Here is a 24,906-nt window from a genome sequence, read left to right as displayed (position 1 = left end):
CCCTTATTACCATGTTAGGGATTTTGAGGAAATTTGTAGTACTCTAAGAATTAGAGGCTTAGATGATGATGCTTTGAAACTTAGGTTATTCTCATTTTCCCTGAAAGATAAGGCCAAGTCGTGGCTGTGTAGTTTGGACTCCGAGTCAATTGAGACATATGAACAACTTACATCTGCCTTTTTCAATAAGTTTTTCCCTAGGCACAAAACATCGTCTATTAGGACGCAAATATGCACATTTTCACAACAAGAGGGAGAATCTTTATATAGGTATTTGGAAAGGTTCAATGATTTATTATCCCAGTGTCCTCATCATGGTTTAGAAAAGGTTAGGCTAGTTCAGATCCTTTATGAGGGTTTAGATTATTCCACAACGACCATGGTTGAGTCTCTATGCACTGGTGGATTTGAAAACCAAACTGTTGATACGACGATGGAATTTTTTAATGAAATCGCCGAAAAAACCCAGCAATGGGAAAATAGTAGGGCACCCCAGAAAACAATTCTTTTAAGTAGAGGAAACGTTAATAGGGTAGAAGGAGGCTATGAATCAGATGCCAAAATTGCTGCTATAACAAAAAGGTTAGAAGCCTTAGAAGTGGGCCAGACTAGTGGTAGAGTGGAGCCTTTTTGGGAAGGCCAGAATATTGAAGAGCAGGCCAATGCTCTTTATAATAACACTAGATTTGATAACCGTCAAAAGATTGACCCATATTCAGAAACCTATAATCCTGGTTGGAGAAACCATCCGAACCTTTCGTGGTCTAAGGGCCAAAGTCAAGGTCAGTTTAGTAATTCTAATGCTCCCCCAGGTTTTGGCTATACTAAGAATCCTTCAGGACTAGCTCAGTTTCAGAATCAGTCAGATAAGAAAATCCTAAGTTTAGAGGAATCTCTCGCCTTGTTAACTCAGCAAACTGCAAAATTCCAGTTATCCGTAGAACAGAGTCTACAAGCTAGTAACAGGATAGGACAAGAAAATAGTCAGGCTATTTCCGAGTTAAAAACCCAGGTTGGTCTGATAAGTGATTCTTTGAGAGAAAAAGGTAAGTTTCCTAGTCAAACACAACCCAACCCTAGAGGAGTTCATGAATTAGGTGCAAAACCATCGAATCAATTGAATGCTGTTAGAACCCTTAGAAGTGGTAGAGTTGTAGACAATAAGGTAACCATGCCCGATAGTGAACATACTGTAGTTCACCCCTCAGGATCTCACCTCTCAGGACCAGTAGCTGAAGAGACTGATAAAGTTTCTGATGATGTGAATTCGGTTCCTGAAAGGTCTGATTTTAGGCCTAGAGCCCCATTTCCTCAGCTATTAGTACCAACAAAGAAGGAATCGAACTTTAATGACATAGTGGAGGTTTTTAAGCAAGTTACCATAAACCTTCCCTTATTAGATGCAATTAGGCAAATTCCTGCTTATGCCAAGTTCCTTAAGGATATGTGTACGCGAAAGCGAAAACTTAGCGTCCATAAGAAAGCCTTTTTAGCTAGTCACGTAAGTTCAATCATTCAGAACACCACAACTCCAAAGTACAAAGACCCAGGTTCTCCTACCATTGCTTGCACAATAGGTAACTTCCGGGTAGAAAAAGCTTTACTTGACTTAGGAGCCAGTGTGAACTTACTGCCATTCCATGTATACTTACAGCTAGGACTTGGTGAAATGAAACCTACTCAGATGACACTGCAGTTAGCTGATAGGTCTGTTAAAATCCCTCGAGGTGTTATCGAGGATGTTCTTATTGAGGTCGACAAGTTTATTTATCCAGTGGATTTCGTGGTCCTAGATACCCAACCTGTCCCTGACCCAGAGAACCAGATACCTGTGATTTTAGGTCGCCCATTTTTAGCTACGTCTAATGCGATCATTAACTGTCGAAATGGTGTGATGAGTTTATCTTTTGGTAATATGACTATGGAGATGAACATTTTTAATGTCAGTAAGCAACCTCATGAGCTAGATGACACATGTGTTGAGGAGTGAACATGATAGAAGCCTTAGTTCAGGAGTCATTACCAAACATCTTGTCTGAAGACCCATTAGAAAGTTGTCTATCCCATTTTGGTTTAGATTTTGACGACGATAGCACTATTGAACAGGTGAATGCTCTATTAGATTCTACCCCTGTGTTAGACACTGATAGATGGAAAGCTAGGTTCGAACCGTTACCAGTTTCTGAGACTACCCTAATTCCTTCTTTAGAAGAGCCCCCAAAGTTGGACCTTAAACCACTACCCGATACTCTAAAGTATGTGTTTTTAGGCCCATCTGAGACTTTACCTGTGATTGTAGCTTCCAATTTGGATAGTGATCAGGAAAGTAGGCTAGTAAATGTACTTCAAGACAATAAGGAAGCTTTAGGGTGGACTATAGCAGACATTAAGGGTATAAGTCCTACTGTGTGTATGCATCAGATTCATTTAGAGGAAGACTCCAAACCTTCTAGGGAGATGCAACGTCGACTGAACCCTAACATGAAAGAGGTAGTTCGAAAAGAGGTGATTAAGTTGTTAGATGCGGGTATTATTTACCCAATTTCAGACAGTAAGTGGGTCAGCCCTGTTCAGGTTGTCCCTAAGAAATCAGGTATCACTGTAGTCCAGAATGATAATAATGAATTAATCCCAACCCGAGTGACCACGGGATGGCGTGTGTGTATTGACTATAAGAAATTGAACAAGGTCACAAGGAAGGATCACTTTCCCATTCCTTTTATCGACCAAATGCTAGAGCGATTAGCTGGACATAGTCACTATTGCTTCTTATATGGTTACTCCGGTTATAATCAGAACTTTATTGCCCCAGAAGACCAAGAGAAAACCAATTTTAACTGTCCCTTTGGTACCTTTGCGTATAGACGCATGCCTTTCGGGCTATGTAATGCCCCAACAACTTTTCAGCATTGTATGATGAGCATATTTTCTGATATGGTAGAACGGTTCTTAGAGGTCTTTATGGATGATTTTTCAGTGTTTTCTTCATCTTTCGATGAGTGCTTGCATCATTTGACATTAGTGTTGACTAGGTGTAAGGAAAAAAATTTAGTGCTTAATTGGGAAAAATGCCATTTCATGGTTAAATCAGGAATTGTGTTAGGGCACATCGTCTCTTCAAAGGGTATAGAGGTAGACAAAGCCAAAGTTGACCTTATTAAGACTTTACAGGTCCCAAAAACCGTAAAAGATATTAGGTCATTCCTAGGGCATGCAGGTTTTTTCCGTCGATTCATTAAGAATTTTAGCTTGATTTCTAGACCTCTTTGCAATTTGCTTGCAAAAGATGTTAAGTTTGTCTTTGATGATGCTTGTTTAGAGGCTTTTGAGAAGCTTAAAACTTTACTCACTACTGCCCCGATAGTCCAGGCACCTAACTGGAACCTACCCTTTTGAGATTGTGTGTGATTCTTCAGATTATGCTATAGGTGTCGTTTTAGGACAACGAGAAAACAAATTACTTCATGTGATTTATTATGCTAGCAAAACTCTGAATGATGCCCAAATGAACTACACAACTACCGAGAAGGAACTTTTAGCCATCGTGTTTTCCTTGGATAAGTTTAGGTCCTACCTATTAGGTTCCAAGATCATAATCTATACAGATCATGCTGCTTTGAAATACCTTTTATCTAAGAAGGATACCAAACCTAGATTGATTAGATGGATCCTATTGTTACAGGAATTTTCCCCAAACATTAGAGACAAAAAGGGTGCATAAAATGTAGTAGCAGACCACTTGTCTAGGCTAGTTGTTAGTTCCTCTAGTGATTCCCTTCCTATAAGGGATAGCTTTCCTGATGAACAATTGTTCTCTGTTTCCCAATCACCTTGGTATGCAAATATAGTGAATAATCTTGTTATTGGTCGAACTCCTCAACATTGGGGTAAGCAAGATCATTCTAAGTTTTTAGCCGAGGTTAAGCATTTCTTTTGGGATGATCCTTATCTGTTTAAGTATTGTCCAGACCAGATTATTAGGAGATGTGTATCTGAGAGTGAAAAGTCTAGTATTATCTCCTTTTGTCATGAACATGCATGTGGGGGTCATTTTAGTGCTAAGAAGATTGCTGCTAAGATTTTGCAGTGTGGATTTTACTGGCCTTCGTTGTTTAAAGATTCCTATAGTCATTGTGTTTCTTGTGAGCGTTGCCAGAAGTTAGGAACCATTTCCCGTAGAAATATGATGCCTTTGAACCATATTTTAGTGATTGAGGTCTTTGATGTGTGGGGCATTGATTTTATGGGTCCATTTCCTATTTCGTTTGGTTATCTTTACATACTTGTCACTGTAGACTATGTGTCTAAGTGGGTTGAGGCGGTTCCGTGTAAAACGAATGACCACAGGGTCGTAGTCCAGTTTTTGAAAGAGAATATACTTACACGTTTTGGTACGCCGCGAGCTATAATTAGTGATGGAGGTTCACACTTTTGTAATAGACCGTTTGCTCTTTTAATGAAACAATACAATATTACCCATAAAGTAGCAACCCCATATCACCCTCAGACTAGTGGTCAGGTAGAGGTTTCCAATAAGGAAATTAAACGTATTCTAGAGAAAACAGTTAATCCAAATAGGAAAGACTGGTCGTCGAGGCTTACTGATGCCTTATGGGATTATCGTACTGCATTTAAGACACCCATTGGAATGCCACCTTATCGTTTAGTGTTTGGAAAGGCATGTCACCTGCCTGTTGAGTTAGAGCATCGAGCCTATTGGGCTATTAAGAACTTAAACTTTTCACTTGACAAGACAGGAGCTCAAAGAAAGCTCCAGCTCAATGAGTTAGACGAGATTCGTAGAGATGCATACGACAGTGCTAAGGAGTATAAGAACAAAATGAAACTTGTGCATGATAGGAATATATTACGAAAGTCATTTTCTCCAAGTCAAAAATTTCTTCTGTATGACACTCGTTTGCATCTATTCCCCGGGAACTTGGGCTCTCGGTGGACCGGTCCTTTTGTGGTCCGTACTGTTTTTCCTCATGGCGATGTTCAGATTGAGACACCAGATGGTAGTAGTTCTTCGAAGGTTAACGGTCAGCGATTGAAGCCCTTTTTAGATCCTTTTCCTACAGGTGATGTTGAGGAGGTCCCTCTGGAGGACCCTGTTTACCTTGATTGACCATCGAGGCGATTTTGTATGTTGTATAATATTTTTATAGGTTTTGGTTACACTTCACCCAGGTACTATCTTTCCGACTTCTCTCTTTACTATTTCCTCATGTTACTTATATTTTTGGTACCGTTCTTTGATTAGAAACATTGAAGACAATGTTAGATTTAAGTTTGGGGGTGGGGTAGAACTTTTTGTTACCTTTTCGTTGCAATAAATAAACTCCAGAGCCTAGAAATTTATCCCTATTAAGGATGGCACTAACCAATCTAAGTGGATGGAAGTATTTTGGTTGTAGGAGTTGAGGAACCAACCTGACTAGATGGCAACATCTAAAAGAGTCTATTCATAAAAGCACAGAGCTCAGGTGTTAGAAATAACATGATAGTTTCACCATATCTCGTTGAGTACTTTTCACTTCTGTTTTTATTTTGTTTTGTTTTTAAACTATGTTTCTCTAAGTGATTAGGTGGCGCTCACGATTCAAGTTGTTACCAATGCTAGGGTGAATTAGAGTGATTGAGATACAAAAAAAAGAAAAAGAAAGAAAAAGAAAGAAGAGACCAGACCGTCAGACCAACTGGAATAAGTTCAATAAAGTCGACCACTGGAACCCTTGTATATGCCAGTTGTGTTGACCTAAAGTTAGGATTATCGACCACTGGTACCCTTGTATATGCCAGTGTGTTGATATTAGTCAGACCAGTATCTCAGTCCATTAGGATAGGTTCATTTTGGCGGAGGCCTTCAGAAAGATATGAGAAACACCGTTCACCTAGTAAACATCAAAACCATCTATGTTTTTCTATATCCATCTTCTTGATCTATCCATGTGATTAGTTTTGACTCCGGATATTAATGTCCATAGTGCGACTATCTGAGTAGAGCTCTGTCACTTCATATGAATTTTAGTATGCTTGAGTGCGAACTCGTGTACATTAATTGGAATTTCGCATCAGGGTACTTCCTCCTGTAGTCAATAAGTATGCCAACCAAGGAGATTCTTTATTGCCTTCCAAGATTCTGTGTAGATAGCTAGGGTCTGGAGTATAAAGGTTTTGTGGGTATACCTATCGTAAGCCCTCCGGAGACAACACTCAGCCACTAGGGACACCTAGGAGCTTAAAGGATTATTGCATACGCTAAATGCAATCGACGATGCCTGCGACAGTGAGTTAGAATTTTATTTCTATTTTATTTTTGCTCGAGGACTAGCAAATAATAGGTTTGGGGGTATTTGATAGACACATTTTTGTGTCTGATTTTTCTCGATTCTATATATTGTTAGGGCTCATTTTTGTACTTATTATGGTGTTTTATTTATTTGTAGGTATTTTTGGCCAATAAACATTTTTGGAAAAAATTGGCTCGAAAATTGTCGGAAAGCACCCGAAGAACATTTGCTATTCGGACTCTCACTTTGGATAAGGGGTAACCTAATTAATAAGGGCATCACATTTCCAGGCAGTTTCTAATCGCACCCCTACCCTGGATAAGGGGCAACCATCTTCAACATTTCAAAAACCAGGTTTTGGCGGGAAAATAGGTGCAGTGAAGAACAGATTTTGGCAATCGTGATTTGGAGGAGTTTGAAGTCGATTAAACCTCTGATTTTCATAGGATAGACTCCTTATGGGTCTAGGAATCTGATATGGGTGTTTAAATCGATTAGACTGGGCTCAATTGACGGATTTTTATCACAACAGAAAATACGGAAAGTCACGTGTGTGACCTGTTTTAGGGAATTTTAGAGAGATTAAAGTGTTGTAAACTTTCCCAAAGATTTGCATCTATCTAAGGAAGAGTTTAGAATAAAAAGGAAAGCTCAGAAACGCGTAGAAATTCTAAAACAAGAAATTGTCACAACTTGGCCGTGAAGAGAAGGAAAGAGATTTTGGAAGATTTGGGAGAGATTTAATCGGTATTTTTGATATAAATAGATGTCTTGGGTCATATAGAAGAGGTGTCGATAGTTTGGGAACCTAAGGAGAGCCAGAGAAGAAGAAATCAGAGCTTTACCAAACTTTGTTTCTGCTGCTGTTGCTGCTGAATAGGAAGAACACGAAGAACATTGACGCACGGGAAACAGTCGCAGAACAGTGTCGTTGTTTAACAGCTGAGGAACATTAAGCTGTGCAGGACAATCGTATTCTAGGGTCTTAAAATCAGCGACAAAGCAACAGTATTTACAACAGTTTTCTGTAACAGTTCCATTGTAACAACTGTTTTGCAACACCAATACACTGTTGCAAACAATCTGTGTTATTACTTTTCACTCTTTTAATCATCTTTTGAGCAACAAACACATATTTTGAGATCATGATTAATATGAGGAGCTAAACCCCATTGCTGAGGCGATAGAGGAAGCTATTTTTCCAACAAAAAGTGGTATATTCTATTTTATCTTTTTATTTGCAATAATTATATGATTATTTGCCTTGAACTATTATTGAATATGATTTTTATTTGAGTGATTGTGATCTATTTTGATGGAGTATTCTTAGTTTTAAGACTTTTGATGCTTCATACTCGGTATTTACAATTACTACTTTTGAAAATCTACTTGTTGCAATATTTTAGAATCAAATTAAACGAGAAAATTGCATAAATATAAGTATTGGTTTAATCACTTTGAACTTGGAAAATAGTGGAATCTTAGCCTCAGTGTTTCTTTTAGTATTGATATCATCTTTGATTGAGTTTGCTATAATTTTTAGTGAGTTTTCTATTTTAATATTAGAATTTAAGTCTAATTAATATCCTTCACAAGTCTGAGAATCGAACCACTTTTACCACTATCTACAAATCACATCAGATCAGGCCGTGGATTCGACCATCGAGTAGGAGCAATAATAGATTATTCTGGGAATTCAGTAGTGAATGTCACGACAGGATTAATCTATTGCAGAAAATATATTAGCCAGTTAAAGCGTCACATCTATTCTGAATGGTGCATAGTCAGGGAGTCACGATGTTGTTTACGACCTGAAGGCATTAGTGTTCTCAATCTACGGAGAACCTCCTGAATCTATGCACGGTCTCTCCACATAATCATGGAACGGTGAGTGTCACCGACGTCCTGAAGGCGTCCGCCGCCCAACTATTCTTCTATGTGGAGGTGGGTCTCTCTCCCGCAGTCAGGGAACAGTGAGTATCACCGACGTCCTGAAGGCGTTAATCTCTCACTCTACGGAGAACCTCCCAAATACTTTATTCTGCATAGAAGTCAGGACGAAATGCCAGGGATCGAACGCTCAGCTGGTGGAGGCTTTTCGAAAACATATTCATCATGTCTTCGTAAAATATGAATCATTGCATGCCTGAAAGCTGTGTCAAAAACATGCCTCATGATTTTACGGTTTTTTCCCTTTGTTGAAAATCCACCATCTACACCAGGTTTGCGAATGGCTTGACTAGGCCAAGGTCCGGAGCTGCTGTTCGCGTACCTGGTTGGCGAACACAGTGGTAAAGTTCTAGAATTAGTCATGTACTCATTAACTAAAACATATATGATCTAAGGAATGCAATCTTTACAAACCGTGGATTAATGTTCATGAATTGATTCTTGTATGAGTACTTTGTACGATTACAAATCAAACTGATTTCGATTCAATTTGTTCATATATATTTTCTATGAGATAGTGAATAATTGAACAACTCTATTTGAGACACAATTAGAGTCATTTAATTATCTTTCATGATTGATTGATCTTCATATTTGATCTAGAAGTGTTAGATGAATATGGTTAGGACAAAAGTGTCCATGTGGCTAACTTCGGTCTATTATTGTGCCAACTCAATATACACGTTTAAGTACGGTAACCCATATCTAAATGAAGGTATATTTCATTTGTGTGTAACAAGCTAAGACCATCTAACGGTGGAGATTAATTGCTTTATTTTTAAGCAGACTTAGCTTGAATCTTAAATCGGGTTTTCATCTAACGGTGAATATTGAATGCTTTGTTACTAAGGTATCTTAGATTTGATTTAAAGCAACCTTGATTTGAAAGACTATATAAGGGAGAAATCTAGCAATGGGAAAACCTAATCCCCACACTTCTGAGTGTTCCTAGTTGTGTACTAGAGTCAATTATATTTAACCTAGGTTTTTCCAAAACCATTATAGGTTAACGACTTGAAGACTTCATTGGGATTCGTGAAGCCAAATCCAACTATTTTCTCTGTAGTTGCGTATTCTTATCTTACTTGTTCTATCGTATTGAGTTTTATCTTCTCTAAGATTTACTCGAGATTTATCTCCGATAGGTAAGATATAAAAAATAATCACAACAGTTCTTCGTCTCAGACTCTCGTGATTCCGCAATAACTTTTCCTGTTAATCAGATGGGTTATTGTGAGGTGACTAATATTTCTAGGCTGCTCTTCGGGAGTATATGACTGGATTATTAGTTTGTTCCTGTTCACCTTGATTTTATCAAAAGATGGAACAAAAATCGAATAAAGAATAGACATATCTGTGGGAGACAGATTTGTTTATAAGTCTTCGACTTTGGGTCGTAGAAACTCTTAGTTATGGGTGAGATCAGCTAAGGGAATCAAGTGCGCAGAATCCGGCGTGGTTCTAGAGGCGTAAGGAACGCGATTGTACCTTAATTGGTGTGAGACTTGGTTAGGGCTCAACTACATTCCAGTTCGAAGTTAACTTGTAGTATGCTAGAGTCTGTAGCGGCTTAATACAGTATGGTGTTCAAATCTGGACTAGGTCTCCGGGTATTTCTGCACTTGCGGTTTCCTCGTTGACAAAACTTCTTGTGTATATGTTATTTTTTTCCCGTATTATATTTTTATATAATTGAAATATCACAGGTTGTGCGTAGTTGTAGATGGTGAAATTTGGATAAGGGACAAAAAGTGACATTTCAACCCTATAGGCAGAATTCAACTATCACGGGAGAGATTAAGCCCTTAGCCCACAATGCATCCTTAGCCACGATTTCTAGTATACGTATCCGCGAGACACTGCTGGTCGTGATGCCGTGATTCCTGGCGCATATCCTCGACGAGATACTGCTGGTCACGTAGGTTCTGTAGAGCGCAAAACGTCCCCGTCAGACTTATGAACGAGAACATCCACAATTCCAGCATGTCTTCGCGAGACACAGCTGATTGTGATGCCATGATTCCTAGTATACGTTATCAAGGAGATGTCGTTGGTCATGTAGGTTCTGTAGATGCGTAAATGCGTCCCCGGCGGACTTATGACCCAAAGAGAAGATTTGCATACCTCCTATAAGCACGACTCACCCTATTTCAGATCAAAGACTGATTTATAGTACATCATCGTGAGATACACTAGTCATGTATGCTCTAGGCTCTGACTCGACTTACTGAGGTTTCCGGGTAACTCCTAGGACATCCCCGCGAGATATGCTGGTTATTCTACCTCTGAGCCTTTTCGACGGACTCCTAGAACATCCTTTTGAGATACACTGGTCTTGTTGGATCATCATATGGACACACAATTGATTCCTAGCACATCTCTGTAAGATACGCTGGTCAAAGACAAGTGAGCCAAAGTATCGCAGAGATAGTTTCGGGCGTACAAAGCCTTTCTATCTCTCTATCCAGGCCGAGTCCCAGCTGACCACATAGAGATAATGATCCGTTAAGAAAATCTTCAGAGAGATTTTGATCCGCCTGAAAAATCTTGGAAAGATTCAAATCTCTCTGCAAAAATCATGAAGAGATTTTGGGTCGTCCATAAAAATCTCGGAGAGATTCAAATCTCTCTGCAAAAATCACGGAGAGATTTTGTCCCGTCCGCAAAAACTTCAGAGAGATTCAAATCTCTCTGCAAAAACCACGAAGAGATTTTGAGCCGTCTGCAAAATCTCTGAGTGATTCAAATCTCTCTGCAAAAATCGTCCACAAAATTTCGGGGAGATTCAAATCTCTTCACAGAATCTCGAAGAGATTCAAATCTCGGATAGATAGGAACACGCCTTACCTAATGCTCAAGCCTATTTCTCATCCTCTCAAATACACTCACGGCTAGTAAATTAAGTCTGAAATATACATGGCTATCCAAAAACATGGATAAGCTCTCTTGAGCTCCGCATGCTCAACAAAGGGACCCACAAACGATAATACGGTCTTCACATGACATATGTGACCGGCCATGGAGAGAGGGAGATCAGCCTTAGCTCCTCTCACACTCTGAACACGATTCCTGAGGAATTCCATGCCTTTTCACGTGACTCATCCTAGTCATTCTCACAAATCAGAGAATATCTCTCTATCTTGGCCAACTCGGCTAAAGAGAATATTTCTCTCTCAACACTTCATCAGAAAGGCTGACACAGCTTCACACAAATGAGGGGATATCAATTAGGGTTTTGCTCTGGCGGTCTACGACACGTGTGAGATAAACTCAACCTAGTTTATCCCTATTCCTGAAGAGACGGGAGAATTGTTCCGCACGGCACGGAAAGCAATCCTTATCTTCACCGACTTGAGATTAGAGAATTCAGCTATAAATGGGCCATCTATTTTCCAAGCTACGATCATCTTTCTCATAACCTTTCAGAGCAATAACTTGTTCTCTGATCTCTCTATTCATCTGCTTCCCTCCCTAAGACCAGCCCTAATCCTTCTTCCCTGTGACTGAAGCATCCTTTAAACGGACATTGTGCTTGGTTTAGGCGAATATTGTTCGTGCTCAACATCGCGTAACTCACTTTCAGAAACCCTAGAATCCTACTTCTAACCTTTCTCAGATTTTAGGTAACTACAGTAGTTCAATGAGTTAATAAACTCGACCTTGTTTGTTGGATATAACTTGATTGACACTTGGACATTGGTCTTTGGTACCGTCCAAGTTATTTTTCATATCAATCAGGCTTGCAAATTTTTATCTATTTGATTTGTTAATTGTATTGAGAAAGAGATGTAAACTCTTTGATATAATTCTTGATTGAGTCTCGTTTTTAAATTGGTGCTCTCGGAATTAAATTGGAGTTCATACAGATTGCCGAATGAATTATTGGATGTGGTTTTATACCCCGGCTTTTTCAATAAGGTTAACTAAATTAAATTAGATTAGTGATAAGATTAATAATAAGATTAAACTAATCATTTGATTCATGTTTAATATTTCAAAATCAAAATTAAAAAATTCGGATTTTTTTTTTTGAAAATTGAAGTTACGGTTTGGTTTCCTAACCGTATATAAAATATACGGCTGGGAGTTCATATTTTCCCAACCGTAGAAAATTTATACGGTGAGGAAATCAATATTTTCCCAACAGTATTCAGTTCTGAAACTAATTTTTCAATCTCTAATTTAATCAAGTCTAACCTATTCATGGGATCAAAAGAAATAAAAAAGGGTTGGGTTTTCGACTCTTACCTAATTAAAGTTATCACTGGCTGAGAATCATGATTAATCATCGTTGAAGAACAAACTAACGGAAGAAGAGGCGATTGAGGAGAAGAATAGAGGAAGAAAAAGACGGGTTTTTTTTTTTTTGGGGGGGGGGGGGGGGGGGTAGGTTTAGTTTTTGATTTAATTAGGGTTTAGGTTTGGTAATTATTTTGGTTATCAATGGGTATTTTTGATAATAAATTAGGTCACCCCTCATCTATATTTAGGATAGTTAAATCCAAAGGAGCGCTCAAAACCAAAACCTTGATCCCCTATAATAGGTTTTGTTATAGCACTGCTCGGTCGAACTCGCAAGCGTTGCTATCTCAAGCTTGTCTGTCAAGTTTAGTTGTCAAAACTATAAGTCCTGATTTCGAGTCTACTTATAGCTAAGTCTCGGATTAGGATAGTAAGTGTAGTTGAGCATTAGACTTCACGGGATTCATCGATTGAAGACGAAGAACTACTAAGGGGAGCTTGTGGAACTTCATCAACAAAAGGTATGTGGAGACTTGAACTCATCTATCGCTCAAAAGTCCATCTACTCTATCTCCTATTTGAGACAAAAGTCGTATAGATATATAGACTTCGATTATACACACTTGATATTTCGAGCTGAGTTTGACTCGCTTACATATTTCTCGAAATATGTATTGGTAAGCTTTCGCTTTAACCAACTTCATCTTATATTCTTGACGAAAGTCAAAAGATGATCATGTGAAAATTGCCTGGTAACATCTTACATGATTTGTGTGAGACAGTCATTTGAGGTAGACTCAGAGTGTTTCGTATTGATCATTCGATCACGTGAAAATTGCTTTGAAGCTGATAGTTCGTGTGAGACAACTATTTTCGTCTTCTAAGAATGTTTCAATGATTGAAATGGGAATTTAGAACAATTAACCATGATTGGTTATAGCACAATATGCGTACTTGTATGTTAAACCTTTGCACGTTATTCCAAGTCCGGGAGCCATAGTATGCATACCCGTATGCGTACTGGTTAGTTAATGAAAGTCCGTGAACTTAGTATGTATACCCGTTTGCATACTGGCTTAAAGTTCATGTCCGGAAATTCAACTGAGTTTGAAGGTATGCGTACCCGTTCGCATACTGGCAATCCCAAACTTAGTCAGGCCACTTAGGTATGCGTACCTGTTTGCATACTTGAGTAGGTTATGTTCTAAAATTGGTTTGTTCATGAACTAATACATTTAAATATTTAGGAATGCAATCTTGTATATGGTGGATTTTCGACAAGGGAAAAATCGTAAAACCATAATTATATATACTCCGGATCCGGAAATCGGATGAGTATTGAGACTCATGTCTCTCAATAAAGCGTGAAAGCTCATGCCATAAAATCTCTGACTGAGAAGGCTGTCTCTCAGAGTATATGTAGATGTGTAGTCTCCCAGCTGAGGCCACGACACATCTCATGAATACTGTGCAATTTTAGTAATTATTTCTATATAGAATCGAAAGATTGGACGACTCATAGACAGCGTGCCTGCTAGTATAGAGCAACAATGTCTTCAGGATGCAACCAGGTTTTCCCTGACTATATAGGAGAAATATGACACTTCATCAAGTTCATATTGCTCAACTCTCAGATAATTAATGCTCCTAGATAGGAAGCCCTGCTAGTGTAGATCCATCAATTAATTATCCAACAAGCAACTGCAATATTTTGAAGCACATTTTCAAAGAGAAGGTTGATCCACAATAGCTTCAACTGGATACCGAAGGAGTACACAAGAATCCTCCCCCAATCAGGACCTTTACATTCTCTGAGCAACCTATCAAAGAGGCAGCTCAATCCTTGGTCGATCGAGAGTTGCTCTGTCTGTGGAAGGCACAAAGGAGAGACATGTTCACAGCACTGAACCACATCGTGTCAAGAAGTACATTCCGGAAATACTTCTTGAGCCTCCAGCCACAGACCAAGATATGTACGACTGGGGACTGCTTACCACCGTCAATCTCAGAAGAAACGAATTTGGAAAAACGTTGGTCGATGCTGGCACCGCCATCAACAACATTCCACTGAAAACCATCGGATCCACAGGCATCACTCGACAAGAAGCTACTCATGCTCCCATCTCAATCAGAGACCTTGAAGGAATGCTCGAAACTACTTATGGCTAGATCACTCTCAAAGTGAACATGAGTTCAACCTGGACAGAAACCAAGTTTTACATTATCAGGAAGATCCAGGATATGACATTTTATTCAGAAGAGCGTGGATCCACGCTGAAAAGATGGGTACTTACAAAGCTCCCTTGGTTACACATCTCTCCAACGAAGAAAGTTCTGATCCAGAAGATTTGGCGGACGTTCCATCATCAGAGAACTTGGAGGAATTTCGAACTTTGATGAGGTTGAAACAAGAACTTGTAAAAGATGCATAAACATTCATCAAAAGGTCCTGCACTCAGGAAAGTCGCATTCCTCCCATGTCTATGTCATTTATTTCCTCACATGTTATTCTAGCATGGGGACTCAATTCTGCTAGCATCTCTACTATTGCAAGACGCTATAAGTCGGTAATCTCACTTCAACAATATTTTACCAAGTGGTTGAATCTGACTTTCTCCGAATCGAGCATCTCACTGAGACATTCATTACTGAGATGATGTTCAAACACGAAAAAGAACAATTTGGGCATTTCTCCATAGCATTGCAGGAGTGTTCACGTGTGCCACAAAATCAGAAAGCTCTGATGTCTGCACAAGGGTTGAATCCCACTACCGCGACTAAGGGAATGCTGAATCAACAAAAGATAGTTGGGACCCAAACGATCAAACCTAAGACATGCTCAAGGGATATGACGCTTCAACGCTCAAGAAGCCTTGAAATTGTGCTCCCAATCAAAGAGTACACCTCCTATAACGGAGCATCTAGCTTCAGCACAAATAACTCGACGATGACACACTGATTCAACACCAGCGCAATCAAAGTGTAGCTAAATTACAATCGCTAATTCTTCATTATCCTGTGATAAGACTTCTGAAGCAAATGCAACATCGTTCATCCATGGATGGCACAAACTCCTTCAACATATTTGCAATCCGATGTGATTCCATGAAACTTCATCAACGGAACCTCTCTACATCACAAGCCTTGCACGACCAAGGAACTTTTCTACTCACATCCATAATGGAGACCGCAACTGTTATCTGCCACAACAACGTCGATTCCCTGACGAAGCCACTTCACAGTAAAGTCATATTCAGGAGAATTTGGGTTGAAATCCAAGAACATCTCCATCTTAGGAATGCTCAACTCACCAACTAGTTCGTGAATGTAATAGTCTCACTGGATGAAGGAGCAAAGGCTATATCGATAATCATGGTTCTAGCCCTTTTCGATCCCTGGAGCAACTCCAACCATAGTATCGGCATCAACAAGGATATGTGTAGCAACTCCATTCATAGTCTTAGCATCAACAAGAACATCTAGAGAAAATTCAGTCGTGGTCTCAGGAGCAACATCCTCATGACAAGGCTTCATCAACTAACCATTCTCTGAAGTGTTACACATGAAGCGGACTTTTCCAAGAACTAATGATTGATATCAAGATGTGTAGACATGATAACATGTTCACATGAAAGTCTTCTCAAAGCTTACACGACGGGCAGGCACAATCCCAAGTTTTCTAAAAGATGTTCTCATCACCTCTACAAATGAGATACAATACATTTTGGACCATGAGTTTAGAAAAACATACCAAAAGGGCGCATCAATCGGACATACGAGCTGAAAGAAATGGCCTTTACCGTCAGGTCTACAAAATCTGAAAAATTTGTACGGGATTACAAATTACAAATGTGCATGCTTCGTTGGCTGACCTCTACAACTCCAAATTGAGTGATTCTTTTCTCATGTGATAACTCAGTCTCTTAGCTTCAAAATTTAGGGTCAAGCACCGAATTCCGACAGTATATGAGGTTCCTACGGCTTCTAGAGTATACAACATGCAAGCAACAATTCTTAGACGGGATTCATAACTTCCCCAGTCGATCGATGTCCACCGGGTCTTTCCACTAAGTCCTTCATCAAGGTACCTTAAACTTCGACCACCTAGGTCTTTACATCAATTTTTCTACGTGGGTCCTCTATCCAAGTCTTGCCAGAAGAAGAGAAAACGAAAAGGAGAGATTTAACAAAATACTGGAGATTGACGGTCCACTGATCATGATGATCAGTTTCACAGTCCAAGACCCGTGGCACCAGACTCTCATGTGATAATCATTCATCATAAAAGAAATTCTACCACCAGGATATGCAACCATGGTCATTACATCACCCCCTCTTGAGAGAAACCTCAGTTATGGTCCCGTGACCAGGGTTTCAGAAGTGATGTTTCTACGACTGACAGAAACAAGATGGCACTGCAAGCAACATGCTCATGTACCAATCAAGAGGTCCTGATCTCAAATGAATCAATGACATTAAAATCCTTCACCAACCGTTCCAGACACAAGCGAATGGTCTAAAGACACAACATGGGTGTTTTACAACAACCTCGCCTAAGATGATTTTACACTTTCACGCACAAATCAGCAATCTGGGAGAAATTGGTGAAGAATATAGGGATGGGTCATATAAAATTATCTTCGTATGGATGTCCTATACAACATATCCAAAATTGATAGCAATTGGAGAAACGAGCAAAAAGATGTGGCCAAAACATTGGACTACATACCAGCTGAAAAATTTCTGGAAGTCTCCTGGAAGTTTACTGTTTCGTCGATTTTGGTCCTTAAACGTGCTCAAAAGCCGAAAATCTTCTTTAAAAAAGTTTGGAAATTTTCTGAGGATGAAGAAACATGGGTAGATCACGAAAATACGGCATCGGACGAAGATTCTACAATATTTTCAATGAAGACCTGACTTCTGAATTTTCTGATGACGAAATTATGACGAAATTCTTCATTCATCTACGCCTTCCTAGCGTGATCAGACTTCATCTTCAGCCTCTAGTCTCATTTGTTAAAGCCGGCGGCGTTTTTATGATAAGCTGCAAGCCTTTCATCTTCAGCTTTCCTTTTCAGTAATAATTCATCTCGTCCCTGCTTCTCTTCTGCATCCGCTAAGGTTAAGAAAGCGTTGATTCCATCACGGACGACTCCCGGATGATCGAGATACATAAATGCATCAGCTTTCCAGCGTCTCTGAAAGGTTGATTCACCTCGGCATGAACATCTGCAGAAGTCTTCATCTTTGACTTGTTATTTCCGGAGCGTTCCCCGGAAGGGCCAGAAGAGTGGTTGTAACCAGAAGTCACCACTATTTGCGAAAGACATGGAGTCATGGATATACCAATAACAAATGCGTAACAAAATGGTAAAAATCCAACTCTTACCTATTTACAATTTCACTAGTTGTAGTGATTATAACGTCAGAATTTCGAAAACTTGCTCGTTCCTTCAAACCTGCAAAGACGAGCAAAATTCATTATTCAAAATCATGACTTGATTTTCATAAAACCGTGAACAACCCACGTGAATTTTAACATCCACTAGTTTTCAAAAACTAGACAGACGTCCTTTCTACAATTGTGAAAACTCACATACAGACATTATTACAACATGTATAATAGTCTACTTTCAAAAATTGTTCAAATCAAAACATGATTTTACAAAATATATAAATATTTAACGTGAAACTCACGTAAATTTGAAAAATATATCTATATATTTTTGCTCCCTCGCACAAGCATTTGTCTTTGAAGCGAGAGTATATTTTCAAAAATTTCTGAAAGCTTGAAGATAAATTATTTTCATGAAAGCTCACAAACAAAATTTTATTACTAACAGACGCACGTCTATTAGAAAAAAAAAAACTTTTCTCTCGTACGAGCATCCACCTTTTAAACGAGAGTTTATTCCACTTTGTGAAATCTCACATACTTAAAAAAAACTAAATAAATTTGGTTCTCGTGAAAGCTCATAGACAAAATTTTATATCATCATACTGAGGTCCATTTTGTTTGTTCCTTAAACTAACAAACGAACGAGCGTCTGTTCCTAAAACAAGGATTTCTTTTCTTGGGCATGGACCCATGAATCCTAAATCAACCAAGGTTCGATCACCAAATCAGCAGTACTACACCAATTTGCGCTCAATTCTCTATCATGCTACTGGGATCTTCGTTCAAGCCGTGGTTCGCTCGCTCGATCGAAAATCCGGTAACATCTTATCTAACGACTAAGTTCAATTACTTATTTCGTTCATAACTGGAAAATCACCATTCAATACTGACTGAGGAACATGATTATTCGTCACTAAGCATGGGACTTAATGTAGATGGTGGATTTTAGACAAGGGCAAAATCGTAAAACCATAATTATACATACTCCGGATCCGTAAATCGGATGAGTATTGAGAATCATGTCTCTCAATAAAGCGTGAAAGCTCATGCCATAAAATCTCTGACTGAGAAGGATGTCTCTCAGAGTATATGTAGATGTGTAGTCTCCAAGCTGAGGCCACGACACATCTCATGAATACTGAGCAATTTCAGTAATTATTTCTATATAGAATCGAAAGATTGGACGGCTCCTAGACAGCGTGCCTGCTAGTATAGAGCAACAACGTCTTCAGGATGCAACCAGGTTTTGACTGACTATATAGGAGAAATATGACACTCCAGCAAGTTCATATTGCTCAACTCTCAAATAATTAATGCTCCTAGATAGGAAGCCCTGCTAGTATAGAGCCATCAATTATCTCTAATCGTAGCCGAATATTCAACTATATTCTACGATTCTTTGAATGTTTCGTTACTTCAATCTATGGTTTTCCCAGCAGAATTCCATGGGTTAGTAATAAATATTCAACGTGCAGGCATCTGAGCATCAAATAAGCCCTGACTAAAATGGTGCAAGTGTACTTAGCAATAATGCACAGACCAACATTTGAATGCACAAACAAGCATTTCAAAAATACGAATGAACGATGAACCTATGCAAAATAGGAAGGAAAAATAATAATAATAATAATAAAATATTAGCAAAGGCGCCAGGGGACTGGGCTCACCAGCCGGCCGGTCATGTCGTGACCAGGAAATTCTCTCATTCGAGCAAATCTCCTTCGTTTCAAGGAAATTCTCTAATCTCATGATATTTCTTTATGTCAAAGAAAATAATAAAATTAGGGAAAGGTGTCACGGGACCGAGCACCAGTCGGCCGATCATATCCTAGCCGTGGCCGGTCCCACACCTCACAGTTCCTCATTATTTTATTATTTCCCTCAATCCATGAAAATTCTCTAATTTCATGAATTTTCCCTAAAACCATGAAAATTCCATGATTTCATGAATTTTCCCTAAACCCATGAAAAATATTATATAATTAAGAAAACCCGTGGGACCGGGCCCTAGCTGGCCGGTCATGCCCTAGCGGGTTCCACACGCCTCTTATTTTATTATTATTATTTGTTTTGTTTTGTTTTCCTCATTCCATGAAAACTCTCTGATTTCAAAAAAATACTTTGGTTTCAACAAATCTCTTTGATTTCATGAAAATTCCCTAAAATCATGAAAATTACATAAAATTAGGAAGAATTCCCTGGGACCGTGTCCGTTGGCCGGCCGGCCACGCGTTGGCCATTGCCGGTCCCACACCCCATCATTCCCTATTTTATTATTATTTATTTCCCTCATCTCATGGAAGTTCCCTAATTTCATAAAACTCTCCAGTTTCATGGAATTTCCCTCAATTCAGAGAAAACACATAAAATTACATAAAACTGGGAAAAGTATGTGGGACCGTGCTTGTCAGCCGGCCGGCCATGCCCTAGCCGTGGCCGGTCCCACACCTTGCAATTCCCTGTTTTATCTATTATTTTTCATCATCTCATGTATTTTTCCTAGTTTCAGCAAAATCCTGAACCGTGCATATTTTCTCAAAATATTGCTCAAACGTGCCCCAGAAAATATCGAAACTCTCAGGACTGAGACACGAACACCATAATGATAAGGGCACATCCCCTTGGCCGACGAAGGGTGACCCTAAGGCTTGCAAATGGCCGGTCCCACGTGTGTTAATTATTTTGACCTAATTTGCTCAATTGCCCGTATTAGGTCCAAACTCTTTTCAAACAGTCAAGGGTTCGCTCAAACGACCGTCAATTGGTCCCATGACCATCAAGTGCCGGTTCCATGACCTCTTGGTCGGTCCCTCATCTTTCCAGAGTTAGGTTTTATTATCTATCGCTCACACGAGCATTATTTTAATAAATGATTAAACCAACATTTAATCATTCTTTCACCAACTGGTCTTCAAGAGACTTTGGTATTTTTCTCATTCGAGCATCTTGACGTTACATGGTCGACTCATCGTCCCCTGTAGCTGGCCCCTGCTTCGCTGATTTTCAATAAATCGTTAATTCATTAAAATTAGGGTTTTGAATCCAGAGCTCTGCAAAAACATAATTTTGAGCAGATTCAAAGGCTGATAATTTTATGTTGATCCTACAATCAACACTTTTGTTTATTATATTCGACCCAACAGTCAGTGTCTTAAATTAATATTTTATTTGGTCCTGCTACCAACAATTCATCGAGCAATATTTGCTCAGACTAGCAATATTTGCTCAAACCGGCAATGTTTGCTCGAACTAGCAATATTTGTCCAGATTAAAGATATTGGTTCAACCATCAATATTCATCAATTCAACAACACTGTTTGATCGTCTTAAATTATCAATATTTATTCAATGATGCCTCGTCTCGGCAGACTGGCTTTTAATTCATGAGTCTCAGAACATTTGCAAATTATTTTCAACTCAGCAATACAAGGACTCATCGTCCCATAAAGTCAGCAACTGACTCCACAATCATGAGACATCAATCGTGTCACATGGGGGGATATTAACTAGGGTTTTAGTCTGGCGGTCTACGGCACGTATGTTCATACACACGATGAGAATGTGAGCAAGTCGTGCAATCAGTTGGAAGAGTCAGCAAAGTAGTGGGTGGAAAATTAACCAAGTCTCTGCACGATGAGCAACTGGTTTTGACATGATTTCCCACTTCCCCACTCTCTGATTCCAGCAACTGTCACACTTCATGGGATCATGGTGTTTTCAACGGCATTATAAGATGTCTCTGAATCCTGATTGAAAGGACAAGATTCGAATACTCGAACATTCATCTAAAACAAGGGATTTCTCGGCAAGTTCATACAGACAATCTTTCGTCTACACGAACTCATCGTCTAAGCAATCACTCTCAATTGAGTAAAATTCAATCATTCAGAGCATACTTATGTTGAATTCACAACAAACCTACAATCTCAGATGACCATTGATCTCACATATTCTCAGCTTCCCTCCTACAGATCAACCCATCCTCTCTTGTGACCGAATTGACTCTGGAACGACCATTGTTCTTGGTTTAGGCCGGAGTCATACAAATTTATCTCTCGAACTTAAAGCACTCCCTTCTTGCAGTGCATCTATGTGAGGTTCAACATTTTGCTCGTTTCAAGGAGTCTCCATACGGACGTCTCCTCAATTATGTAAAAACCAGGAAATCGTTTTTCCCCATCTACAAATATTTTGCAAACCGTGGCTATAATGTTCATGAATTGATTCGAGTGAATGAAAATCGATTTTGCTTCATTTGTGTCTTATATACTTCTATAAGAATATAAACAATTGAACAACTCTAGAACTAGTTTCATTTGAGTCATTTGAGATAGTTATGGTTAAGATGAATAAGGTTGATATGAAAGTGTTCATATGGATAACTTCGGTTAACTATTGTTGAGCCAACAAGGTGCACACATGTAGGTACGGTTACTCATATCTAAATGAAGTCACTTTTCATTTCTGTGTAACAAGCTAAGTTAGATCTAACGGTTGAAAGATATTATCTTGAGTCTTATCATATTTTCATCTAACGTTGAATATTGAATGCTTTGTTACCAAGGTAGCATTGATTGCAAACCCTGATTTGAAGACTATATAAGGGAGAACTCTATCAATTGGAAAACCTAATCCCTACACCTTCTGTGTGATACTAGTTGCGACTAGAACCGATTCTCCTTTAACCTTATGTTTTTCCAAAACCCTTTAGGTTAACGACATGAAGACTTCATTGGGATTGTGAAGCCAAACCCTACTATTTTCTCTGTAGTTGCGTGTTCTGATCTTGCTGTTTTCTATCGTATTGAGTACCATGTTCTCTAAGATTTGCTCTATATTTAATCTCCGATAGGCAAGACAAAAAGTAGTCACAAACATCTTCGTCTCATTATTTGTGATTCCACAATATCTTGTTTCGCTACCATACGATTAAGATTATTGTGAGGTGATTGATATTACTAGATTGTTCTTCGGAAGTATAAGAACGGTGTATCAATTGGTTCTTTTTCACCTTGATTTCTCAAAAGACGGAACAAAACTCATAGGTATTTTTGTGGGAGATAGATTTATCTATTCAATAGACTTTTCTGTGTGAGACAGATTGGTTTATCAAGTCTTCGACTTTGGGTCGTAGCAACTCTTAGTTGTGGGTGAGATCAGCAAAGGGAGTCAAGTGCGCAGAGTCCTGCTGGGATTCAGAGGCGTAAGGAACGCGACTGTACCTTGATCAGTGTGAGATTGGTTAGGGCTCAAATACATTCCATTTTGAAGTTAACTTGGAGTAGGCTAGTGTCTGTAGCGGCTTAATACAGTGTGGTGTTCAAATCTGGACTAGGTCCCGAGGTTTTTCTGCATTTGCGGTTTCCTCGTTAACAAAACTTCTGGTGTCTGTGTTATTTATTTTTCACATTATATTTTTTTATATAATTGAAATATCACAGGTTGCGCGTAAGTTCAATCAATTATGAATCCAACCTTTGGTTGTTGATTGAATTGATTGACACTTGGATATTGGTTTTTGATACCGTCCAAGTTGTTTCTTATAATAATCAAGCTCACGAAATTCTATCTATTTGATTTGTTGATTACATTAAGAAACAAAGTTATAGATCTTGGATATGTTTCTTGATTGAGATCGCTTATTAGTTGGTGCTCGCAGAATTATATTGGATTTTGTCCATACAGATTGCCTAAACGAAATATTTGGTGAGGTTATTAGACCCTCACTTTTTCAGTTTTTTTTTTTTTGAAACCAAAAAGAGATATATTACTTAATTAGAATTACATAACACCAGGATAACTTCGTCATCCCTTACAACATCAGTTAAATAAGAAACGATGGTATTACAAAAAACAAAAGATACTCTTTCAGTTCTAGCTTTAGTAGCTAATTTGTGAGCTGCATTGTTGCCTGTTCTCTTGACATGATGATTAAATATTTTTGATGGGTTGTAATAATGAGGTTCAAACTCTCGGACTTGTGAAGGATAACTTTTTTAAACTTAATAAAAAAGATAAATATATACAATAAAAATATTAACACTGGTGCGAGAAACTGGGACTAAAGATTCGGCCGTTTTTTTTTCTTCAAATGGTTCAGAAATTAATTCTAGTAATTATAGTTCAAAAAAAAAAAAACAAATATTAACTCTAGTTTATTGCCAAGATAGATTTTATAAAATATTACTTGTATTTCTTAAGCATGGCATATCAAAAATCCCTAGGACTAAGCATACTCCATCAAATGAAATCACAAGTAATTAATTTAAAATCTTAATTCAATTAAAATTAGTGCAAAAAGTAAATAAAAAAATTAATGAAATTACCACATGGATGAAATTCGACCTCCTCCGTCGTCCCAGTGTTGGGTTTAGCTCATCATGATAAAAACACGCTCAAAGTATTTATTTATTGCTCAAAGGGTGTTTACAAGGATGAAAATGGAGATGAAATAATAAAACAGTGAATGTGCGACCCACAGAAAGCGTCCAAAATGAACGACACAGAAGAAGTGATATTGTTACTGTAGCTTTAAGACCCACACCTACGACCCACGTCTGTGAGTCTATTTCACTGTTGAAAAACGACTGCTGATGCAGGTCCGTTCTTCATGTTCTTCATCTTCATCACGAACAGCAGCAGCAGCAGAGAGAATTCGTGATTCTTCCTCTGCAGCTTCCTCTCTTCTACTCCCAACTCTCGACACCCTCTCTAGTAGACCCAAAGAGCCTATTTATACCCAACAACAGCTCCAAATATCGCCAATAACTCCAATATAATTCTTCATTATGCGGGCAGTGAATAACAATATTTTCTGAATATTTTCTTACCAAACTTGGAATTTCTTGCGTAAACTTCCTCCCTCCACACTCCAAATCGATTCTTCACGACCCAAAGTGATGCTCGAGCCATTCCACATCATCAGAACACGTCCATAACTCTCCATGACGCGTGATTATCATCCTCCAGTGCATGCTTGCCCTGTTTTGAACTCGAGAATCAAAACACGTATTCCAGCCAAAT

General features: G+C 38.8%; 1 pseudogene; it reads right to left on the bottom strand.

Moving 5' to 3' along the window:
* Window positions 1-221: 221 nt before the first annotated feature.
* On the bottom strand, window positions 222-321 carry LOC113292089 (annotated as a pseudogene).
* Window positions 322-24,906: the final 24,585 nt, after the last annotated feature.

Source organism: Papaver somniferum, chromosome 6 (genome assembly GCF_003573695.1).
Source record: "Papaver somniferum cultivar HN1 chromosome 6, ASM357369v1, whole genome shotgun sequence".
In the NCBI taxonomy this organism is placed as follows: Eukaryota; Viridiplantae; Streptophyta; class Magnoliopsida; order Ranunculales; family Papaveraceae; genus Papaver; species Papaver somniferum.
The sequence above is the reverse complement of the archived record's forward strand: the minus strand, read 5'-3'. Positions and strand labels throughout refer to the sequence as shown.